Source organism: Notamacropus eugenii, chromosome 2 (assembly GCF_028372415.1).
Source record: "Notamacropus eugenii isolate mMacEug1 chromosome 2, mMacEug1.pri_v2, whole genome shotgun sequence".
Taxonomy (NCBI): domain Eukaryota; kingdom Metazoa; phylum Chordata; class Mammalia; order Diprotodontia; family Macropodidae; genus Notamacropus; species Notamacropus eugenii.
This window is the reverse complement of record NC_092873.1, coordinates 319,591,872-319,598,574: the sequence shown is the minus strand read 5'-3', so window position 1 is coordinate 319,598,574 and position 6,703 is coordinate 319,591,872. Positions and strand designations below refer to the sequence as shown.

General features: G+C 43.4%; 1 long non-coding RNA gene across 1 annotated transcript; it reads right to left on the bottom strand.

Annotated features, from left to right (window-relative positions):
• Nucleotides 1–1,442: 1,442 nt before the first annotated feature.
• LOC140527885 (uncharacterized) lies at nt 1,443–4,788 on the bottom strand. The gene is made up of 3 exons (XR_011974961.1): nt 4,638–4,788; nt 2,702–2,824; nt 1,443–2,328 (listed from the first exon to the last, which is right to left on the bottom strand). It is a non-coding gene; the product is annotated as an uncharacterized lncRNA (long non-coding RNA).
• Nucleotides 4,789–6,703: the final 1,915 nt, after the last annotated feature.

Genomic DNA, 6,703 nt, shown 5'->3' with positions numbered 1-6,703 from the left:
CAGGAAAGAGTATCATCACCCTCCACCCATTTAACTTGGCAGCCGGCATCATGCCTCCTCCCATCATGCTCAGACTGCCTATTTAAGTGGACAGTCCAATTCGCCCAGAAAGCTGCTGGGGCCGTTCCAATCTTCCACTCAAACTTCATCAGTTGGTATGCCAAGGCCTGTATGGTAGACTGGCATGGAAGATCCATGGCAAAACCCTGACACCATTCATGTATTGCTCCACCCAAAAGTCAAAACCTAATTGAATCCAAAGAAGGTTGGTCATAAGTAGAGAGAGGAAGATCTTGAGGAGAGAAGATAATCTAATCCATCAAACTCATGTCTTTGAAAAGTTTCACAACACACACACACACACACACACATACACACACACACACACACACACACACACACACCCCTTGGTTGTCCTCCATCTTTATGGGACCAGGTATGCAGAACTACACCCCATTTTATCCTCCTATAAAATGACACAGGGCAGGTTCCATCAGGAACCTTTAATTGATTCAACTGACTTTGAAAGACAAATTATCTGTAAAGTCTCCCAGCCAATGGAACTGTGCTATGGACAAAAATTCTAAATTGCACCCCCCCCAACCCTTTTATTAGCCATTGTTTCAATGGCTCATTGGCTTTCAGTTTAAATGTCTCCCACAATCAAGCAAGTGCTTGATGATTAAAAAAAAAAAAAAAAACGAGTCCATCCTCTGACTCCCCCATAGAAGGAGTCACTTCCTGAAAAGTAGTATTCTAACCTAAGATTCTCTTATCACCTGTTCCAATTTCCACTTATAAGCATCCTTGCTCTTATTTTCCTCCTTTAGAGCTCTAGTCTTGGCACACGGTTTAACATATTCTCCAATCTTCCACCTGTTAACTACTAACCCCCAATCTTCTTTTACATTTGCCCTTTTCACTTTTGTAATTACCAGATCCATTTGTCTTTCTTATGCCCTCAAGGACCAGTTTTTGAAAAGTGAAAGCTCATTTACTTCTGCCTCTAATTGCCTAACATGCAAAGAAAAACTATCTTCATTCTCCTTGCTCTCAAGGCAGCTTTTTTCAAAGCTATCAATAAAAGTCATGGAATTCTGGATTCTGCTGTAATTTTATTGTCTCTAGCAAGGTCTTCAAACATCCATCATGCCAATTCCACAGGGTCAATGGGAGTTTTCTACTTTTCCCTCTGAAAGGGCTGCCTATAAATTCTCAACAATGTTTTAGTTACAGAAAATCAGAGACCTATATCTGTCCACCCATTCACCCAGGACTCTCTTTCTTTCACACACCCTTTCCCTCACTTAAAAAAAAATAACTTCAAGGCCATTACAAAAAAAATAAAAAATGCCTGCCAAATATTCTGGGTTAGAGCTAAGTCTAAAAGTACTGGCTTGAGGGAGGGGGAAGGAATATTTAAAATGCAAAGCACTCATGGATCATAAAATGAATAAAGCAACTTTACTAATAACAATTTTAAAAATACAGTTTCTAAAGTTAAAAAAAAATCTAAAACATTAATCCCCTCCATGGTCACTATGGCAATCAGTTACACTAGGTCAGAAATTCTGAAGGGTATTCCTGTAGGCAGTAGGGGCTCAGATGTAAACTCTTATTTTCCTCTAAGCTGGGCCTAAGAAGGCAAATCAGCTTTCAACCCTCTTAAAAAGCCAGCCCAGGCTACATACCTTTAGAGCAACTGCCCATTCCCTGGGCCTGGGCAGGGCTGCAAAGAAGAAAGAGTAGACAAATTAAATGGGAGAGAATGAAAGGCAAAAGAGAAAGATTCAGGAGATGTGGGGGCACTGTAGTTTGGCCACTCATCCTCAGTGATGACTCCCAGAGTCTCATTTGCTGCTACCAAACACCCCCAATACCTACCCTCCCCATGAAGCTAATCTGTAGCAAAGTCTGTCTCTTCATCATGAAACTCTGCTGACTATACACATCAAGTTGACAAATTTTCTAAGCACCATTGAAGCCTTCCACAAACATCTACTGAATATCAGTGCCCATCATCTATCTATATGGTGGTGCCTTTATGGGATCTTTCCCTGACCTCCCCTACTTGCCTCATCCTCACTAAGTCTCTTGAAAAGGTTGAAAGAAGAGGTTTATGACCAAAGTCAGGATGACCTCCAGGGTAGGAGAAGGCATATTGCAGAGTGGATCCAGGCCTTGAAGAATTTTAGAGGAACTTGTACGATTTGTGTTTCCCCCCTGTTCACCTCCCCCACATAAGGAGCAACAGCAGCTTGAGCTCCTGGATAGTCTGCTCATAAGCTTGGCCCCTTGGCTGTGTCTTCCAGGATCAATGGGCGGTAACTGCAAAGAAGAAAATTTAGGTTTGATGTCAGGAAAAACAGCTGCTAACCAAGCTGTCCAAAGATGGGACAGGCTGCCTCCAGAAGTGATGAGTTCCCCCTCTTTGAAGGTCCTCAAGCAGAGACTGTATGACCACTGGTTGGGTATAATATAGTAGTGTTTCCTTTCAGGTATGGGCTGAACTAGACAGCCACTAAGATCCCTTCCAACTCTCAAATTCTGTGATTCCTTTGGGAGAGGTGGTCCTAATATTGTGGGTGGCATCTCCCTCCCCTACTCCTCTGTATATATGTCCCACGTGGAAGAAGGAGACTGAATAGAGGGCCTGGTGGGCAGGCAGGCCCTAAGGAGGAGAGAACAGAGCTATCCTTACCCTGCTTCTTAGTCCAAGCTCAGTAACAGGAAGCCAGCTGGTCTGAGTGCCGGTAAATGAGATCCAGGAGATTAGAGGTCTCTCTGCCTAATCAGAAACTGCTTGAAGTTGGAGGGCACGTTACTGGAAGAAGGAGGAGTAAATAAAGTCAAAGTCCTAACATATGGCCCCCTTGCTGTATGGGAAACTGAGCTTTGCTGGACATAACTGTTTGTGTTCCCTGGAGTCAGGGAGGTTCAGCTGGAGGGGAAAGGAAGGGAGGGAAAGACTATAATGCAGTTTGTCAGGGCCCCACCATGGGGGATGTTGCAGATGCTAGTATTTCCCCATCCACATTCTCCCCACAAAGACTCTCTACTCTCTAAGGGAGGCCTCTTGAGGGAGGGGGCTATCCTAAGACCTAACTCTCTTCTCCTCCCCTCCCTCCTCCCAGTAGCTACTGTTCCTGGAAAGTCTGCTCCTTCCCAGCACAGCAGAGTGGGTTGGGAGGATGACATTCCATTGGATAGATTTTCTAGGATTCCAGACCCACTTGGAAGGGACCCCTGGTAAGAAGAGCTCTCCTTTTGGCCTTTAAATCTTCTGAAGTGGAACCCCAGCATTCCTACCCCCATCCCAAGTTTCCCATGAGTCTTCCTTTGGAGCCCTGATAAGTCCTTAGCCTTATATGATTTTCTTTATTAGACCTTTTTATTCCATAGGGAAAAGAGACTAAAACTCTAGGCTTAACCATAGCTCTTCTGCCCCATTCTCCATTCCTCCACCCTATCAGCAAAGGATGAGACCAAAGGCTCTGGCTCTGGCTCCTGCATGAACTAGAGCAGGACCAAGGAGTAAGCACCTGTGCACTTGGCCGGATTCTCAGTGGCATAAATAAACAATGACTGGCCAGGGGGAGTAAATTAAGGAAATTTTAAGGAATACAGAAATTGTTAATGTGATATGGTTGAAATAAAACTAGATTTGGAGTCAGGACCTGGGTTCAAATCCCCGGGAACTGTTGAAAAGCTGTGTTACCGTGGGTAAGTAATTTCTCTTTTCTGAGCGTCAGTTTCCTTGTCTGTAAAATGAGAGAGTTTGGTCAAAGGCTCCTTCCTTCGAGCTCTCCAGCTTTTGCTTCTGTCCTTTCCTTCCACTCTTTTACATAGGGAAATGATGCTGTCTATGAGACTCACTACCAGATGGGTATCTGATGTAAGCCCAGAGTGGACATGCGCTTGTGCTGAGCCGTCCCATTCACTCTTGCCCTTTCAACTACATCTGCCTGAGGTGAGGAGCACAGGCTTCTGTCAGGAGAGGAATCAAAGTCTGAGCTTGGACACTTGACCTTGGCCTCCAACTGAACTCACCTAAACTTAGGAAGACCTGGCCATTGCCAGGTCCTAAGACCTCTCCCCGTTGGAACAACAGTAGCAGTTCACATCAAAATTCTGCTGAATAATTACAAATTTCCTTGTGTACATTTTCTTTGTTAACTCTCAAAGAGCATAGGTCCTATTGCCTATATAAGCTCCCCCCAATTCCTGTCATATATTCTTTCTCTCTCCCTCTTTCAATTATTTTACTCTGTACTTGTGTGTGTGTACACACACACATAAAAGATATATGTATATGCATATGTAAGATATACATGTACACATACATACATGTGTATAGTATCCCCCATTTAGAATGTATGTCTCTTGAGGAAAGACTGTTCCCTTGTTCTTTGAAGCGGGGACAGTGCAGGGAGGGGGAGAGTCCGGGAAGTTCCCTTTGTAGAGAAGGGTAAGGAACAAGCCTTTAGATAACACTTACCATATGCCAGGGTCAGATACTGTATTAAGCATTTTACAAATATCTCATTTGATCTTTAAAACAAGCCCAGGAGGTATGTGCTGTTACTGTCTCCATTTCAGTGGAATCAATCGAAGCACATAGAGGTTAAATGACTTACCCAAGGTCATACACCTGGTATGTGTCTGAGGCACAATTTGAATTCAGGTCTTCCTGACTCCAGGCTCAATACTCTATCCACTGGGCTACCCAGCTGTCTCTGTGCCATACATAGAGTACCGCAGTTGACGCTTTAAAAAAAAAAAAAATCTTGTTGAATTGAGCAAGACTGTGAGGTAGGCAGGCCAAAATCCTTATTGTCATTTTACAAATAAAGAAACTGAGGCTCAGAGAAGTTGAATAATAACTTGTCCATGGCTGTAGCATTAGGAAGTAAAACAGCCTAGGCATTGTCCCAAAGTCTTCTGATTTCAAATTTGGTGTGTTTTCCATTACATCATGAAGTAGGAGCACAATAAATGTTTATTGAATTGAATTAAATAGAATTGAAGTAGGATTTGAGTCACACCTCCTTTCTTTTGTCTTAATTCCCAAGACTATTAAGATTAGGGGATGATTCAGAGGAACAGAGCCTATTTGGATTTGAAATCAGAAAATCTGAGGCCAAATTCAGGCTCAGCTATTTACTGTGTGACTTTAGGTAAGTATATTAACCTCTCTGGGCCTAAACTTCTTCATATGTAAAATGAATGGTGTTCACATGACCTTAACATACGATGGCACAAATGCATACCAGAACATACATCCACTATCCCACCCCAATCAGGTAGACCTTCACCAATGCCTTCTCCAAAGTTTTCCTCTCCCACTGGCTGGGGATCCCTGGTTATTTTCTTGATAAAATAAGAATAGTAATTTCTGTGACTCCCCCAGTTGTTGATTTTGTAACTGTGCCAAATGACTGATAGAGCCCTGTGCTAGACCAAAGAGATAACGTGGGACATTGATTTCAGCTTTCAAAAAAAAAAGTGGATGCCTTTTGTTTTCACATCACATTCATTTCTAAATATATTCCTCCCCACCCTGATAATAAGGTTTTAAAAAAAGAAAATAGTTCTGCAAAACCAACCTGCAGCAACAAGTTCTAACAGCATAGGCAATGTGCCACACCTTTAGTGTCCCACTTCCACACAAAGGGAGGGAGATGCATTTTCACCAGTCTCCTTGAAAGCCACGCTTGGTCATTATAATTAAACACATTCAGTTTGGCCTTATCGTTTGAGAAGGGCACTTCTACTCCACTGTTTACCTTCCTCAGCAGGACCTATTCCAGGCTCTATCTTCAGTTGTAATCTGCTGCCTCCCTCCATCACTGTGGGGCCAGCCCTATATTCCCAGCAATGAGTCTGTGCTGATGATTTCCTGTTAGCTGCAGAGCCATTACAGGAATATTCACAATGAAATCAACTGCCATTGTGTGTGTGTGTGTGTGTGTGTGTGTGTGTATTTGTGCATGTGCACACACGTATGTGTGTATGTATATGTGTTCGTAGGAGTTTAGGTGTGCATGTTGTGAGAACCAGCCAATACTCAGGGGACTTCATAGTTCCCTTTCCCTCCCTTCCCCTCCCTTCATATCTGACCTCCCAGGAATCACTGAAAAATACTTACAGCACTCTAGAGAGGGACAGACTAGGGAGAGGAGGTACTGACCTAAGAAATACTGATGAGGAGACTTCCATGGGACAGCTAGATGGTGCAGTGGATAGGGCACTGGTCCTGGATTTAGGAGGACCTAAGTTCAAATCCAGCCTTAGACACTTACTAGCTGTGTGACCCCTGGACCCCAATGGCCACCCACCCAAAAAAACAACTTCCTCACAGACTTCAATTCAAGTACCTTATTGAGATGGTCAAACTAAAAAGGATGGTAGAAGGATCATCTAATTCAACCCCCTTGTTTTACGTGCACCATGGGCCTACTCAGTTTCCCCCCAAACAGCCCTGGGACTACTCTCTCCTTCTCAGGTTCTCTATGCTATTTCAGGATCAGCATCTATTCAAACCTGCAGCTGTGAGGCCTTTCCCAGAACAACCCAGATGACATATGAATTGAAAACAAAAAGACATTTAATGAATCAGGATAGCAAGGTAATAACCAGGAAGTGAATAAAGTAATACATGTTCTCATCCCCAGATGGTGTCTGCCTCCCACCTCTCCAAAGG